Source organism: Chiloscyllium punctatum, chromosome 4, assembly GCF_047496795.1.
Source record: "Chiloscyllium punctatum isolate Juve2018m chromosome 4, sChiPun1.3, whole genome shotgun sequence".
NCBI classification, from domain to species: Eukaryota; Metazoa; Chordata; class Chondrichthyes; order Orectolobiformes; family Hemiscylliidae; genus Chiloscyllium; species Chiloscyllium punctatum.
In genome coordinates this window covers 50,050,051-50,067,996 of record NC_092742.1, presented here as the reverse complement: position 1 = coordinate 50,067,996, position 17,946 = coordinate 50,050,051, and the positions used below count along the sequence as shown (strand labels likewise).

General features: G+C 42.0%; 1 long non-coding RNA gene across 1 annotated transcript in view; it reads right to left on the bottom strand.

Annotated features, from left to right (window-relative positions):
* The window catches only part of LOC140476285 (uncharacterized), an 89,532-nt gene that overhangs the window by 31,137 nt on the left and 40,449 nt on the right, over positions 1-17,946 (bottom strand). The gene's annotated exons all lie outside the window — the stretch shown is intronic.

Here is a 17,946-nt window from a genome sequence, read left to right as displayed (position 1 = left end):
ACCCTTCTTGCGCCCGTCCTCACCCTCGGAGGAGCTGCCTGTATCCTCCTCTTGGAGGTGTCTCTTCCCCCTTCGCTTGGTGGCTTTGGGGCCCTCGAGAGGTTTCCTTTTCCTGTTTTTAACGATAATCCACTGCTCTGCCTCCTTTGATCCCTCCTCTTCCATTTCCTCCGTCTGTCTTGCAGGAGCTTGGGTCGGCTGCTGCATCTCCCCGCTGTCTGCCGCCTGCTCCTCTACAACCTTTCCCTTCCTTCTGGGTGCCTCCAGGCACCGTTCCTTTGCTGATTCGCGGTACCTCGTTGGACTTTGTCAGTCCGCGGCTCGTGTTGCCACCTCCGGCCATCTGTGCGTAGGTGGCGGCTCCTCGTCTTGGGCAGGCCTTGTACATGTGGCCCGCCTCCCCGCACAGGTTGCAGCTCTTTTCCTCCCGACAGTCCTTAGTCAGGTGACCCTCCTGTTTGCAGTTCCTGCAGATGGTCACTTTGCAATCCACCGCCACGTGTCCCGACTTCCCGCAGGTTCGGCACACTTTGGGCTGCCCTGCATATGTCAGGTAGCCTCTGCTCCCTCCGATTGCGAAGCTCGAGGGTGGGTGGAGGATGTTCCCACTGTCATCGGCCCTCAAAGTTACCTTGACCTGCCTCTTACTGGTCCAGATCCCAAAGGGGTCGATCACATCGGTGGCTTCTCCCTCAACTTGGACATACCTTCCCAGGAAGGTCAGGACATCAGCCGCTGGAACGTAGGGGTTGTACATATGGATTGTAACAACCCGATTCCTCTGTGCAGGAAGCACACACAATGGGGTCGCCAACAAGATGGAAAACAGCGGCTCCCCTTCCTTCTCCTTGAAGACCTTCAGGAGCTGTTCGCACTGCTTCACACTCCTGAAGGTCACATCGAAGTAGCCTGCCCCAGGGAAATCCTGCAGGCAGTACACGTCTGCAGCTGCAAGGCCGCAACACTCCAGCAGAACTTTCTTCACCGTCCGATCCACCGGTGTGTGCTCCTCCACCTTCTTCACAGTCACCCTGACTGTGTTCCGAATGCCCTGGCCCGGGCGGCGAGTGGCTGCTGAGGCCATAGCTCAGAGGTTGGCTGGTCCCTGAATTGGCGTTAGGCCGAAGCCAGCATGAAGATCCACCAAGAGCAGGTCAGCACAACCAAACGATCCTCCAACGTCCAATCCCGATCCAGCGATGATCTCTTCACTAGCTCTGATGACTCGCAACTCGACACCTGTCCTGATAAGAACAGACACTTGATCTTGGCCAAGAAGCGATCGGTTAGCTCCATTGGATGGATGAAATGCAGAGTAAATACCAACAATACAGGTTCAATCCCTATACCAGCTGAGGGTCCAGTGGTCAACTTCTCCCCTCATCTGAGGCGTGGTGACTCTAAGGTTAAGCCATCACCAATCATCTATCTCTCGCTAATGACAGAGCAGGACTATAGAGAACTTACTTTACAAGCCCCTTCAATGTTGAAAGAGTAAGTTGCCAAAGTCTGGGACCTGAAAAGCCAAAGGTACAAACTCTGACCATTTACATATATGACTGTTGATTGGATTGGTCAACAACATAGATATAGCTGCAAAGAAACACATTGGAGTTATTTGGGTTGAACAGTCAAACACATATCAACCAAGGATAGCTATCATTTACAGCACAGAATCTGCCAGCTCTAAATCAACGTAAAAAGCATGCCTACATTGATTTAAAGACCCATGACAAAATCTTGCTGGAGACGGCAATGAGTTCCTTACCGACTTATGATCATGCTTTTTGGCCAGAGACCGCTAGTTTAAAATTCCAGCCTGAAAGTTGTATTAACAATCTATTCTTATTAATAGGTATTTATTCTGGATATCATTCCTTAGTCGTGATTTGAGGGACACATCACACCGTTGAAAGCTATTATTTCAGTGTATTATGTTGAGATGTTGAATTATTTGGGATTTTATCTTTCTTGGTGTGAAAGAATAAGTGGCTAGCAGAGTCAGGTACAGACTTACAGGCACCACTTACTGTAATTTGATGACACTCCAAGGCAGTGTGTGAGAGGGAAGAGAAGGGAGGTGACTCACATTTAGCTTCTGGTAATTTTTGATCAATTATAACGGGAAGGCTATTTCTATTAGGTGACACAGGGTGAGTTAAGGTTACAGAACCGTTGCTGCTGCTGGAAACATTGGCTGTGAGTTAAATGATCATTCTACCTTCTCCTTTGGCTGCCAGCCTGCTGGGTGCTCAGTTGCTCTCTCAAACTGGCTAGGACAGTTTTTGGAATTGCTCATCCACACAGCCATTGCTCAGCCATAAAGCAATCTAGTGCAACAAAAAAACAAAGTGATGGATCATATTTTCTCATGCCCAAAATATGGTTTCCTGTTGTGGAGAAGAAACAGGGAGATAATAAACCTTGTAAAACATTAACCTTTAATGATTCAGGAACGGTGGCTCAGTGGTTAGCACTGCTGCCTCACAGCATGAGGGTCCCAGATTTAATTCCTGCCTCAGGTGACTGCCTGTGTGGAGTTTGTACATTCTCCCTGTGTCAGCTTGGGTTTCCTCCCACAGTTCAAAGATGTGCGGGTCAGATGAATTGGCCATGCTAAATTGTCCATAGCGTTAGGTGCATTAATCGGAGGGAAATGGGTCTGGGTGGGTTACTCTTTGGAAGGTCGGTGTGGACTGGTTGGGCCAAAGGGCCTGTTCCCACACTGTAGAGAATCTAATCTAAATGCAAAATAATACTTTGAAAAGGACAGGCAAGGTCAGAATAGCAATGATGTACTTGTACAATAGGATGCTAAATTTTTAAAGTCCTCACTTACATTTAAAAATTGTCCACCGCGTCATTAGCTTTACAACTTTAATACAACACAATTTGTGGCATTGTCTGTGAGATAATGGAACCAAGAATAAAATAAAATCTATTTGCTAATCTCCTCTGTTTATCACACCAAATGAGGTGTGTCATTACTCTACTGTATTGTACTCTACTGAGAACTTGGAACATGTTTGTTAAAGAGAGTCAAAAGAAAAAATAGCATGAATTTCTTCATTCTCCTTCTCTGTTCTTTAATGTTCGTCCGTCTTCCTGTGTGCTTTTCTTTCCCTAAGATTTCCCTGCTGAGATATGGCAGGTGAAAATAACAAGTAACTTGGACATTAACTTGTCTTTAGCTATCTCAATGGTCTTTGCAACTTTTGCCAGGACGTAGCATACCATATTCTGGATTGGTGGTGCTGGAAAAGCACAGCAGTTCAGGCAGCATCCAAGGAGCAGTAAAATCGATGGTTCGGGCAAAAGCCCTTCATCAGGAATATAGGGAGAGTGCCTGAAGGGTGGAGAGGTCGACATTATGTCAGGTGTATTATCGCTTCAAACACTTACATTTTATGTTTGCATATGTGTGTATTTTTTCTGAAGAGAAAAGAATCTTTGAAAGTATTTGCATTGCTACCTAGACCGTTATATTTGGGTCCATAAATTAATGTTGGCAATGTTACCAGACCAATGCTAAACATTCGAATAATGGCAAAATACTGTGGATGCTGGAAATCTGAAACTAACACAGAGTATGCTGGAGAACTTCAGCCACTCTGGCAGCATCTGTAGAGAGAGAATCAGAGTTCACATTTTGAGTCCATATGACTCATCTTCAGAACTGAAAGGTGTTGGAAAATGTTTCTTTTCACTTATGACAGAGGCAGAGGCTGTGTACAAAAGGCAAAGAGGTAGTTAATGTTGAGAAAGAAGTAAACGATATAAAATGAGTGTAAGTTAAGGTGTGAAAGGGAGGGAATGGTTTCTCAAAATTAAGAGCAAAGTAAATAAGACACAAACAAGACAAGGCTGTGGGGTTGGTGAAAATGTGAAAAGAAACAGAGAACAGACATAATGAGGTCAGTTTTTGAAATTATTGAATTCAACGTTGAGACCTCAAGGCTGTTAAATGGCTAAATAGAAAATGAGGTGTTGTTTCTTTAACTTGTGCTGTGCTTCATTGGAACATTGCAGCAGGCCCAGGACAGAAATGTTAGCATGAAAGCAACGTAGTTTATTGACTTGGAAAGCAACTGGAAGATTAGGGTCATTCTTATGGAGAAAGCAGAGGTGTTCAGCAAAGTTACCACGGTGTCAGTATTCGGTCTTGTCAATGTAAAGGGGACCGCATTGTGAGCAATGAATGCAGTACACTAGATTGAGAAAAGTAATAGTAAAACACGGTTCTCCCAGAAAGTGAGTTTGGAGCTTTGGACAGTGAGGAGGGTGGCGGTGATTGGGCTTGCGTTACACCGTCTGCATTTACATGGGAGAGAGAGGAGTGTTCATAGTGGTGGAGGAGTCATAGAGTCATAGAGATGTACAGCATGGATACAGACCCTTCGGTCCAACCCGTCCATGCTGACCAGATATCCCAACCCAATCTAGTCCCACCTGCCAGCACCCGGCCCATATCCCTCCAAACCCTTCCTATTCATATACCCATCCAAATGCCTCTTAAATGTTGCAATTGTACCAGCCTCCACCACTTCCTCTGGCAGCTCATTCCATCCACGTACTACCCTCTGCGTGAAAAAGTAGCCCCTGAGGTCTCTTTTATATCTTTCCTCTCTCACCCTAAACCTATGCCCTCTAGTTCTGGACTCCCCGACCCCAGGGAAAAGACTTGGCCTATTTATCCTATCCATGCCCCTCATCATTTTGTAAACCTCTATAAGGTCACCCCTCAGCCTCCGACGCTCCAGGGAAAACAGCCCCAGCCTGTTCAGCCTCTCCCTGTAGCTCAGATCCTCCAACCCTGGCAACATCCTTGAAAATCTTTTCTGAACCCTTTCAGGTTCCACAACATCTTTCCGATAGGAAGGAGACCAGAATTGCATGCAATATTCCAACCAATGCCCTATACAGCCGCAACATGACCTCCCATGTACTCAATACTCTGACCAGTAAAGGAAAGCATACCAAACGCCTTCTTCATTATCCTATCTACCTGTGACTCCACTTTCAAGGAGCTATGAACCTGCACTCCAAGGTCTCTTTGTTCAGCAACACTCCCTAGGACCTTACCATAAAGTGTATAAGTCCTGCTAAGATTTGCTTTCCCAAAATGCAGGACCTCGCATTTATCTGAATTAAACTTCATCTCCCACTTCTCGGCCCATTGGCTCATTTGGTCCAGATCCTGTTGTAATCTGAGGTAGCCCTCTTTTCTGTCCACTACACCTCCAATTTTGGTGTCATCTGCAAACTTACTAACTGTACTTCTTATGCTCGCATCCAAATCATTTATCTAAATGACAAAACGTAGAGGACTCAGCACCGATCCTTGTGGCACTCCACTGGTCACAGACCTCCAGTCTGAAAAACAACTCTCCACCACCACCCTCTGTCTTCTACCTTTGAGGCAGTTCTGTATCCAAATGGCTAGTTCTCCCTGTATTCCGTGAGATCTAACCTTGCTAATCACTCTCCCATGGGAAACCTTGTTGAACGCCTTACTGAAGTCCATACGGATCACATCTACTGCTCTGCCCTTATCAATCTTCTTTGTTACTTCTTCAAAAAATTCAATCAAGTTTGTGAGACATGATTTCCCATGCACAAAGCTATGTTGACTATCTCTAATCAGTCCTTGCCTTTCCAAATACATGTACATCCTGTCCCTCAGGATTCCCTCCAACAACTTGCCCATCACTGAGGTCAGGCTCACCGGTCTATAGTTCCCTTGTCTTTACAGCCCTTCTTAAACAGTGGCACCACGTTTGCCAACCTCCAGTCTTCTGGCACCTCACCTGTGACTATCAATGATACAAATATCTCAGCAAGAGGCTCAGCAATCACTTCTCTAGCTTCCCACAGCGTTCTCGGGTACACCTGATCAGGTCCTGGGGATTAATCCACCTTTAATCATTTCAAGACATCCAGCACTTCCTCCTCTGTAATCTGGACATTTTGCAAGATTTCCCTACAGTCTATATCTTCGATATGTTTTTCTACAGTAAATACTGATGCAAAATATTCATTTAGTATCTCCCCCATTTTCTGTGGCTCCACACAAAGGCTGCCTTGCTGATCTTTGAGGGGCCCTATTCTCTCCCTAGTTACCCTTTTGTCCTTAATATATTTGTAAAAACCCTTTGGATTCTCCTTAATTCTATTTGCCAAAGCTATTTCATGTCCCCTTTTTGCCCTCCTGATTTCCCTCTTAAGTATACTCCTACTTCCTTTATACTCTTCTAAGGATTCACTCGATCTATCCTGTCCATACCTGACATATGCTTCCTTCTTTTTCTTAACTAAACTCTCAATTTCTTTAGTCATCCAGCATTCTCTATACCTACCAGTCTTCCCTTTCACCCTGACACGAATATACTTTCTCTTGATTCTTGTTATCTCATTTCTGAAGGCTTCCTTTTTTCCAGCCGTCCCTTTACCTGCGAAAATCTGCCTCCAATCAGCTTTCGAAAGTTCTTGCCTAATACCGTCAAAATTGGCCTTTCTCCAATTTAGAACTTCAACTTTTAGATCTGGTCTATCCTTTTCCATCACTATTTTAAAACAAATAGAATTATGGTCGCTGGCCCCAAAGTGCTCCCCCACTGATACCTCAGTCACCTGCCCTGCCTTATTTCCCAAGAGTAGGTCAAGATTTGCACCTTCTCGAGTAGGTACATCCACATACTGAATCTGAAAATTGTCTTGTACGCACTTAAGAAATTCCTCTCCGTCTAAACCTTTAACACAATGGCAGTCCCAGTCGATGTTTGGAAAGTTAAAATCCCCTACCATAACTACCCTATTATTCTCACAAATAGCTGAGATCTCCTTACAAGTTTGTTTCTCAATTTATAGGTGGTCTATAATACAATCCCAATAATGTGATCATCCCTTTCTTATTTCTCAGTTCCACCCAAATAACTTCCCTGGATGTATTTCCAGGAATATCCTCCCTCAGCACAGCTGTAATGCTATCCCTTATCAAAAATGCCACTCTCCCTCTTCTCTTGCCTCCCTTTCTATCCTTCCTGTAGCATTTATATCCTGGAACATTAAGCTGCCAGTCCTGCCCATCCCTGAGCCATGTTTCTATAATTACTATGATATCCCAGTCCCATGTTCCTAACCATGCCCTGAGTTCATCTGCCTTCCCTGTTAGGCCCCTTGCATTGGAATAAGTGCAGTTTAATTTATTAGTCCTACCTTGTCCCTGCCTGCCCTGACTGTTTGACTCTCTTCTGTTCTCAACTGTACCAGTCTCAGATTGTTCTCTTTCCTCACTATCTCCCTGGGTCCCACCCACCCCCTACCTTACTAGTTTAAATCCTCCTGAGCAGCTCTAGCAAATTTCCCTGCCAGTATATTAGTCCCCTTCCAATTTAAGTGTAATCTGTCCTTCTTGTAGAGGTCACTTCTACCCCAAAAGAGATTCCAATGATCCAAAAATGTGAATCTTTCTCTCATACACCAGCTCCTCAGCCATGCATTCATCTGCTCTGTCTTCTTATTCCTACCCTCACTAGCTCATCGCACTGGGAGTAATCCAGATATTACTACCCTTGAAGACCTCCTTTTAAAATTTCTGCCTAACTCTCTCCCTTCAGAATCTCAACATTTTCCCTTCCAATGTCGTTGGTTCCAATGTGGACAATGACCTCCTGCTGGCCCTCCTCCCCCAGTGAAAACGTTCTGCACCCTCTCTGAGACATCCTTGATCCTGGCACCAGGGAAACAACACACCATTCTGCTTTTTATCTGCTGGCCACAGAAACGTCTGTCTGTACCTTGGACTACAGAATCCCCTAACACAATTGATCTCTTGGAAGCCGATGTACCCCTCGTTGCATTAGAGCCAGTCTCAATACCAGAAACTTGGCTGTTCGTGCTATGTTCCCCGGAGAATCCATCATCCCCTACATTTTCCAAAACAACATCCCTGTTTTAAATGGGTATATCCACAAAAGACTCCTGCCCTACATGCTTACCTCTCTTACCCTTCCTGGAGTTAACCCATATATGTGACTCTATCTTAGACTTTCCCCTCTTCCTATAACTGCCATCCATCACATATTGTTGCTGTTGCAAATTCCTCATCGCTTCTATCTGTCTCTCCAACTGATCCACTCGATCTGATAAGATTCGCATTCAACAGCATTTATGGCAGATATAATCCGCAGTAACCCTTAAACTCTCTTTAAACTCCCACATCTGACAAGAAGTACATATCACTGCAAAGGCCATTTTTGCTCCTTCACAATCTACAGACTCAGAAAATAACAACATCTTATTCCTCTACAAAGCACTGCACCAGGTTAAATTAATAGCTTTGGCTTATATTTTAAGTTTAATCAAGAGACTTATCTCTAAAAAGATATAATCAAGAAAGAACCCACTGTACTCACTATTGCAGCCTTTCTCTTGGACAGACTTAAAACAACAATTAACTTATCTCATTCTGTGTTGTGAACTTCGCCCAAACCGGTTCCTCCAAGATTAGTTGTGAAATTCACTGTTTGTTAATTTTCCCAGATGCACTCCGATTTCCAGCGGCACATGTATTCAAAAACAACAAAGGCAGTAACTGTGCAGGTTCTCTCTCTCTCTCTCTCTGTCTCCTGCACTTGGACCAGGGTGTCACTGAAATGCTGACACTGGAAGAGTGGGGAAAGTGTGTTTGGTAGTGGTGGTCACTCACTTTCATTCCTTAATTTGTACCCATTTTGCATCTCTTGATTATTACCATTAACAACCCCTTTGACCTTTGCACTCAGCCTCTGTCTTTGTCAAAAGCATATTAAAAAAAAACACACTTCAATTCTGAAGAAGAACTATTATAACAGACTTGAAAGTTTAAATCTGCTTCTCTCTCTATTGATACTGCCAAACCTGCTGAGTTTCTCCAGCATTTTCTGTTTTTGTTTCAAATGCTGAACATATTCATCTAACATCTCTCAAGCATTATTCCATGTATAGTATGTAAATATTTCTTAGACAAAGTTCTCTAAATTGCATTCAGCTACATATTCTCATATTTTGTTGCACATCATATGATTCAAAGAACTATCTGGAACATTGTGACACAGGATTACAGACATTCTGCTTGAATCAGATGCTCATCTGACACCATATGGCTTTTGCTGGCATTTAGAGTCCAGCCATCCATCCACGACTGGGGTTTTCCTGTCCTGCTGAGACAGGATAATGACACGGACCACAGCCTGCATTCTACTGTTCAGTTAAGTGCCCCAATTTCCAACAATCATTGGGAGAGGGCAATTAGTTCAACTCAATGAACCAGATTAAAAATAATGTAATGTACAGCTATAATTTATTCAGTGAAAAAATCTACCATCTTCCCCACAGCTTGGAAGGGAAGTCCTGGTGATGAGCTTCTCATTCATCTGATGCCCTTACCCTTCTAGTTGGTTGAGGTTGTAGAGCTGTTGAAGGAGCCCAGATGAGTTGCTGCAAAGAAGCTCGCAGATGATACTGCTGCTGCTGCTGTAGATTGATGGTGAAGGAAGTGAATGGTGAACGTGATTAAAGAATTACTAATCAAACACATTGTTTTGTCCGAGATGGTGTTGAGATTCTTGTGCATGGAAGATGTTGAATGGATATTGTTGGGTTTTGTCACTATGTGAAAGCAATGATAATAGTAATTACAAACAGGAGTACGTTTTGGCCTTATGTAAAACTAGATGCTATTCAGTGGGCTCACCTCTGTCTATTGTTCGAGGAAGAGACTTATTCACTTGATTAAATATTGAGCAATGCTGTAAGCCTATACATACATATGAACACACACCAAAGCTCTGTAAACCAATATATTATTTATTTGTGTATTGTATCACTCACTTCTGGTAGTGTGCAATGAGATAATGTTTTGTCTCATGAATTGGCAACAAAGGAAATTGGTAGCCTATTAGAAGAACTGCACTAAGGGTATGAGAATAGGAAGACAGGATTGGTCAAGATGTATACTTTTGTCACAGTTTGTGTAGTAGTTTTTAAAAATCTAATATGAAGCTGTGTTGGAGAACTGTGTCCCATTCTTTCTGTGACCACAAGATAAGGGAACTGGAGGTGACCTCCTTCTTCAAGCATAACCTAAAAAGGCAGCTCAGGAGGAGCACATTTGTGAATAGCTTTGAATAGGACATTGATCTAATCAAAAACCAATTAAATGGATCAAAAACAAGTATTCAGAAAGAAAGTGCTGAAGAAACTCAGCAGGTTTGGCAACATCTGTAATGAGAGAAACAGCATTAATTTTTGAATATGATGTGACTCTTGAACTCAAAATATCAACACTTTCTCTTACCACAGATGTTACCAGACCAGCTGACTTTCTCCAGCACTTTCTGTTTTAATTTCAAATCTCCAATATCTATTGTATTTTGTTCTTAATTAAAATAAGTATTACAGTCACAGCAAGAGAAAGGGTATTAAAAATCCTTGAATTTAGGACTCTATGCTAAAATTGCCCCAGCAGATCTGTTGATGGATTGACCATCTATGCAGACCATTGTGTATGAGCCTTCTGAGCGACCAGTGGCATTGTGAGTATGTGCTAATGCTTAGTAATGTAATAAAGATGCATCATATAAAGTGGAATTGCTTCCAATTTGTTATGTGCCATTAGTATGTTCAGACCTAGGAATGGACATGTTTTACGATACCTAACTGAAGATTAAATTGTTTGTAGCTAATAGATATATAAGTTATCATGAAATATGATGTCATTTTTGTTCTGTAATAGTAAAATTATAGTTGCCCTCCAAGGATTAGGATAAAAGAAATTCACTAATGCATTGAATGACCTATATTAAATTAGTCAAAGTCAATTCACCACCCTAATCTGATCTAAACAACTTTCTAGATGGCTAGATGAATCACAAGATGTTTGAGAAATAACCATTTGTGAATAGAACCCAAAGAGGATTTTAAGGCAACATTTTAATTAGTTTCTCTTTGACAACCAAGTTGGCATAATCTGATTTATTATAATTATGTGGATGTAGAGAATTACTGGTGTTCTTTTGAGTGAGATTTAATTCTTCTTGGTATTTGTGGAAAATGTAACTGCTTAATTAAATCTTTATCATTTTAAAACCTTTTGGAGTGATTATTATTAGTTGTTTTTCTGCTGCCTGTTTCAAAGTTCCTTTGCAGGCCTACAATCAACCACATCCATTCAACTTCAGCTAATTTAAAAATCTGGAGACCAAGTCCTGCTCAGCCTTCATTTAAATTCTTCCTGTCCTATTTTGGTTCTGATTTTGCAAATTATCCAATTTAAAAATAATTCCTGTTTGTGCTGCAGCTTTGGTGAAGGACAGATGTTTCAGGCAGCTGCAGCAGCATTTCCTCATGGCCATTGTGGCTGCATCATCTTTGGCAGCATGGCCTAGGATTCCATTCATCTAGGTCGGTGGTGGCTTTGGCAATGAGCTGGTTTCGGACCATAATTCAACAGCATGGGATTTCTTGGGCGGCTTCTGCGACGTCTTCCGGCCCAACATCAGCCACAAAATAGGTCCTTGGAGATAGCCTCAAGATTCTGCCGAGTTGTGTGGCTCGTGATTCTAGTGGCTGGCATGGTTGGCCAGTTGCAGCGACAAGGTTGGTCCTTGGGGCGGCTTTTGCAGAATGTAGCAACCTGGTTGGTATTCCAGCAGCCCAGCATAGTCTTCTTCCGTGGAAGTTTCATTGGCTTTCTGCAGTTGTTTTGTCTTTTCCTGAACCCAGGAGCCTTGAATTGAACTAAGATGGATTTTGTCTTAATTTATTTTTTCTTATCTTTGCCTTCTGTTATTAATATAGGAATTGTGATTTGGTGACTTAAACACTTTTCACTATTCTTTTTGTGAAAAGTACAACAAATTACTATTCTATTCTAAAATGCCTGACCTTGAAACTAGATGAGTGCACTACTAGATTGAGTTGTACAGCTTTAATAATCAAAATATAATAAATAATAAGGGATTAATAATATATTTCATCTTCAAGGAAGCAAATTCTCATCCTCTTGCAATGAAGGTCAACGTTTGCTTTCCTAATTGCTTGCTGCACCAGCCTGTTACCATCTACATTTCCTAACATATTTTATACTGTCATAGAGTCTTACAGCACAAAACCAGATCCTTCAGCCCAACTTGTCCATGCCGACTAGCTTTCCAAAACTCATAGTCCCATTGCCTGCATTTGGCTCATATCCCTCTAAATCTTTCCTATCCATGTGCCTGTCGAAATGTCTTTCACATTTTGTAATTGTGCTCACCTCTACTACTTCCTCTGGCAGCTTGTTCCATAAATGCAGTACTCCAAATGTGGCCTTACCAATGTCTTGTACAGCCATAACATAATGTTCCAACTCCTGTACTCAATGCTCTGACCAATGAAGTCAAGCGTGCTAAATGCCTTTTTCACCATCCTGTCCACTTGTGATGCCACTTTCAAATCGCTATGTACCTGCACCCCTAGGTCTCTCTGTTTGACAACACTCCCCAGGGCCCTACCATTGTTTATTGAATTTAATTTCCACCATCAGTCATGGCAGGATTCAAACCCTGGTCCCCAGGACATTACTCAGGTCTTGAGATTAACAGTCCAACGATAATGACACTAGGCCATCAACTCCTCCTTCATACATCAGAGGGTAGTGAAACTGTAGATTTTATTTTATCACAGTGGTCTGAAGAGATTGTATCATTTAGTGTATTCGAGGCTGAGATAGATATTCAAAAGTAAAAGAGACATTTTTTTAAATATGGTGTTGAGATCAACCATGCTATCACTGAATGATGATACAGACCTGATGGGCAGAGTGGCCTGTTTCTGCTCCTTATGTTCTTATTGGCTGTCATCAGAAGTAAGGGGAAACAGGACCAGGAGAGCTATGTTCAGGGCCAATGTTGATGGTACCTTTCATGCCCCGATTCCTACCAACCAGAAACATGGTGGCAGCAGAGTGATGAACACCCTTATTTGTAAATTCCCTTCCAGGGTTACACATTATCCTAATTTGGAACTATGTCGCCCTTCCTGCACTATAGCTGGTCAAAATTCCCAAGATACATATTTACCTACCCCATGAATGGCAATGTTTCAAGAAGGCAATTCACAATCATCTTCTCCAGGACAATTAGGGATGAACAATTAACACTAGTATTGGCAATGATGCCCATCGAAAGAATAAAAAAAAACTGAATGATATTTAATCGACAATGAATGTAGAAGCTATTTAAAACATGGTCTATGTTTGCTAATTTATTCCAAGTGTTAATTTTATAATTTTCATTAAATTAGTCATATTCTAAAAAAGCATACAAAGGAATGTCAGAGAAGCGTTAAACAGCCATCTGTTAATATTGGTAACTAATGTCTAGGCTGTCATAACCATTGAAATTCTTAATTTCATACAAATACCATTATATTGTTCTATGAATTCCTTCATTAAGTACAACCTTATGTTTTATCCGACACTGTTCCATTTTAATTTATAGATCATATCTTTTCGAAACAAACAGCAGTGAAGGAGCCAGTGTGTTTTTACATGATGAGGCAAAGAATAGTAAATATGCATCCGATTCCATAATCATCAGTAAATATTCAAGTACTTGTTGCAAAAATTTAGATATTCCTTCTTTAAAACAGTAATGTTGCTCCTCTATGTTTAAATATTTGAGCTGTGATAGCACCAATTTGCAAGACAAAAACACATTTCAGCATTTCTCTCTGATATACATTTATGGTTTTGATTTTATTGGAATTGCACAGATGCCAAAACAACCATAAAGTAAATTTTGTTCCAGGGAGGATTAGTGAATAGACTGTCTATGTCACTTCCTCATAAATGGATGGTTTAAAATTATTAACCACTTGCCATCAAACAGTATCATTACAAGTAGGTTGTTAACTGTTTTGGATGGGGAGACATGTCAGCAGTTTTCATGAACCAGCTGTAGTGAAGCCAGGGTCCTATCTCAAAGTATAAAGTCATTTTTTGGAAAATGGCTTCCTGTCCTTGATTACCCTTGGTTGGGGAGCCCAGAAGTAGAGGGCAGAGGTTTTGGGTGAGAGGGAAAAGATTTACAAGGGACCTAAGTGTCAACTTGTTCACGCAAAGGGTGGTGTGTGTATGGAATGAGCTGCCAGAGGAAGAGGTGGAGGCTGGTACAATTACAACATTTAAAAGGCATCAGGATGGGTACACGGATGGGAGGGTTTAGAGGGATATGGGCCAAATGCTAACAAATGGGACAAGATTAATTTAGGATATCTAATTGGCATGGACGACTTAGACCAAAAGGTCTGTTTCCATGCTGTACATCTCTATGACTCTATGTACCAATAAGATAACATTTTAAAGCTACATTTGAAGAAAATTAATCCCCATAGTCTGCAAGTGCATGTCAACCTCATTCAAGGTTGGAGATTAGAGCTCTGACTATAACGAAGATGATGAAAATTGTTTTACATATTATTAAGAAATGGATTTTAATTTATCACTTCATCTGTGCCAAAGCTTATGTTAAACATCAGAATGTGCCACATTGTGCTAGCTTATAGGGCATTGCAAAATAGGAGATGTTGCCTGTCCCATGGTGGCCTGGCAGCAGCATTACAAAGAAAGGTGCCACTCGGCTTCAAGGTGTAGTATTGAGTGGTGAACTGTATTATGTGTGAACTGGAGCTGTATCATAATAACCTGATGGTGTTGATGAGTGACCAATGCCAGTCTTTGTAGAATGAGAGACGTGCGCAGCCACTTGCCATGAAGTATGCCCTAAGACATTACAGAATGCTGTCAAAGAGAGAGGTTTACAGGTGCAAGCTGGAGCCACCATGTACCTCATCAGACTTTCAGATTGAGAATTGTCACCATTTAGTTTCTCTCCACTGTCGAGAAAATAGCAAACTGCATATAAATGAGGTGAGATTAAGTACTAATGAGTTGTTAATGTGTGCAAATAGGCCTTTTGCCACTCACTAGCAAGATCTTCTCCTTTTAAATTTAGACTAGGTTAGATTCCCTTCAGTATGGAAACAGGCCATTTGGCCCAACAAGTCCACACTGACCCTCTGAAGAGTAACCCACCCAGACCCATTTCCCTCTGACTAATGCACCTAACACTATGGGCAATTTAGCATGGCCAATTCACCTAACCTACACATCTTTGGAGTGCAGGAGGAAACCGGAGTACCCAGAGGAAACCCGCGCAGACAAGGGGAGAATGTGCAAACTCCACACAGACGCCTGAGGCAGGAATCAAACATGAGGCTCTAGTATTGAGGCAGCAATGCTAACCACTGTGCCACCTTAAAACGTTGGGTGGAAAAGAAAACTTCTTTTCCGAAGGTAAAGCTCAAGATTAACTCAGTTAGCCAGGTGGCTGGTTTGCAATACAGCGTGATAGCAATAGTGTGGGCTCAGTTCCCACACCAGCTTGCCAAGAAGGGCTTTCCTTTTCAACCTCAACCTTTGCCTGCGGTCTGGTTGCTTTCAGCTTAAACCACCATTAGTTCTGTCTCTCTAATGACTGAGCAGCCCTACGGTGTTGTAGGACTATGGCAATTTAACCATGGGACTGCAAGGTGGCTCAATGGTTACCACCGCTGCCTCATAGCGCCAGGGACCTCAGTTTGATTCCACCCTCGGGCAACTGTCTGTTTGCACATTCTACCCATGTCTGCGTGTGTTTCCTCTGGGTGCTCTGGTTTCGTCCCACAGTCCAAATATATGTAGATTAGGTGGATTGGCCATGCTAAATTCCCCATAGTGTCCAAGGATGTGCATGCCTGGTTAATTAAACATGGGAAATGCAGGGTTACAGGGAAAGCGTAAGGGGTTGGGACTGGGTGGGATGCTGTTCAGAGGGTCAGTGTGAATTCAATGGGTTGAATGGTCTGCTTCCACACCATGGGGATTCTATCATTCTATGAAAGGGAGGTTAATTTTGGGATAGAACCTTCATCAGTTTTAATTTGTTTTGATTTGATTTAAACTGAAAAGATGAATGCATTAGTGAAGTTAAAAATAGAGAGAAAGAAGAGGAACACAAAAGCAGGTACTCCAAATACAGGCCAGGCTTATTTTGAGTTACCTAATGGATTTAAAACAGTCATTGAGGCACTGGAACATATTATACAACAAAATAAAGTGTAAATAGTTGAGAAAGACTGAGAGAAAGTAGATTAAGATAGGTGATTGTTGTTGTGGAACACCTAGCAGGGAGGAGGAAGATTTTTTTTGTTATTTGGCATCTTTCCCCATTTAAAAGCATGGTTTCATGACAAGCAAAAAACATGGTTGTTTGATTCTGCTGTTCCTTCACTAGTATCAGCATTGAATCAGGCAAATAAACAGATGTCCAAATATTAAGCAGTCTTTGCTATTAAAAATATAGGGTAGAATTTATTATGGGCTGAATGAGCTTTTGATGTGTTTATACTAGATTTTTGTGTATGATTTTGTTAAGCAGGTATTCATTGTGTGGAATGAAATATGAATGTGTTGATAGTTTTGACATTTACAATCAGAATTTATGTCTTTGTTTTTTAATAGGTTTTCTTATCAATGTACAAAGGAAAGTTATTATTTCTTATTTTTGTTAATAGTAGGTTGTAAATCTATCTGCAGTTTTTTATTAAAAGCTAAAGAAGAGTTCTGAGAGGTTGTGAAACCTTTAGGTTTAAACATCTCTATATCTTACAATGCCTATGTTCAGAAAAATGAGAAATAACATCAATTACTTCCCAATACAGAACTTACCTCCTTGTAGCTAGGGAAGAGAAAAAAAATGGTGCAAATTAGAACATGAGTGGTGACAAATATAATTTCCTGCTTTTTGCTTGTAAGGATGATATGGTTCCTTCAAAAAATGTACAATCATTAACTTGGAAAAATACATCAGTAATGCAGTCTTTCTGTCAAAAAACATAATTTTCTCAGTACTTGAGCTATAGGGTTGTGAGATATGGGAAACAATGGCTGAAGCACAGTGTTATTGAGATGATTGTGTACAAAAACCTTGAAATATTATTGTTGTGGATATATGTCAAAGAATAGTCCTTGAGTCCTGTGTTCAGTAACACAAATTAATCTTTATTTGGAGCTCCCTTACTGCATGTTTTGGAGAGGCCAGAGACCATTCCAAGTATGGCTTTCACATGAGCAACCATCTTGTACCACCTCTGGCCATGGGCTGCCCTCTCATGCAAACTTTTCAACAATCAATAGACTTGTTTGGATGAGTCTGGCTCCATCAACATTTGACGAACTTGACATGATGGAGGACAAGGTAGACAAGTAGGAGGCTGGGAGAACACAGCAAGCCAGGCAGCATCAGGAGGTGAAGAAGTCAACATTTTGGGCATAACCCTTCTTCAGGACTGGGGATGGGTGTAAGGGGAGCTGCAGATAAAGGGAATGTCGGGAGAAGGGTGGTGAGGTGGGGATAAGTGAGCACAGGTAGAGGGTACGACCTGGTTGGTTGATGGGAAGGGCGAACCCAGTAAGTAGCTGGAAGGAAGGTCAATGAGAGGAATGGAAGGGAGGAAGAGGGGTTCGAAGACAGTCAGGTGATGAGAAGGGAGATTATTTGAAATTAGAGAACTCAATATTGAGTCCTCCGGGTTGTAGGCTGTCTGGACGGAAGATGAGGTGTACACCTCCAATTTGCAATCTGATTCATTGTGGCAATGGAGGAGGGCCAAGGGCGAGCATACCGGAAAGGGAGTGGGAAGTGGAATTAAAATGGGTGGTAACTGGGAGGTCAGGTCAGCCCCTGTGGGCCCAACTGTTGTGCTCAGCAAAACGTTCCCTTAAGTTACGTTTGGTCTCCCCGCTGTAGAGAGGGCCACATTGGGAGCAGTGGATACAGTAAACTAGGTTGGAGCAGAGGCAGTCGAGGACAAAGCAGTCAGCTT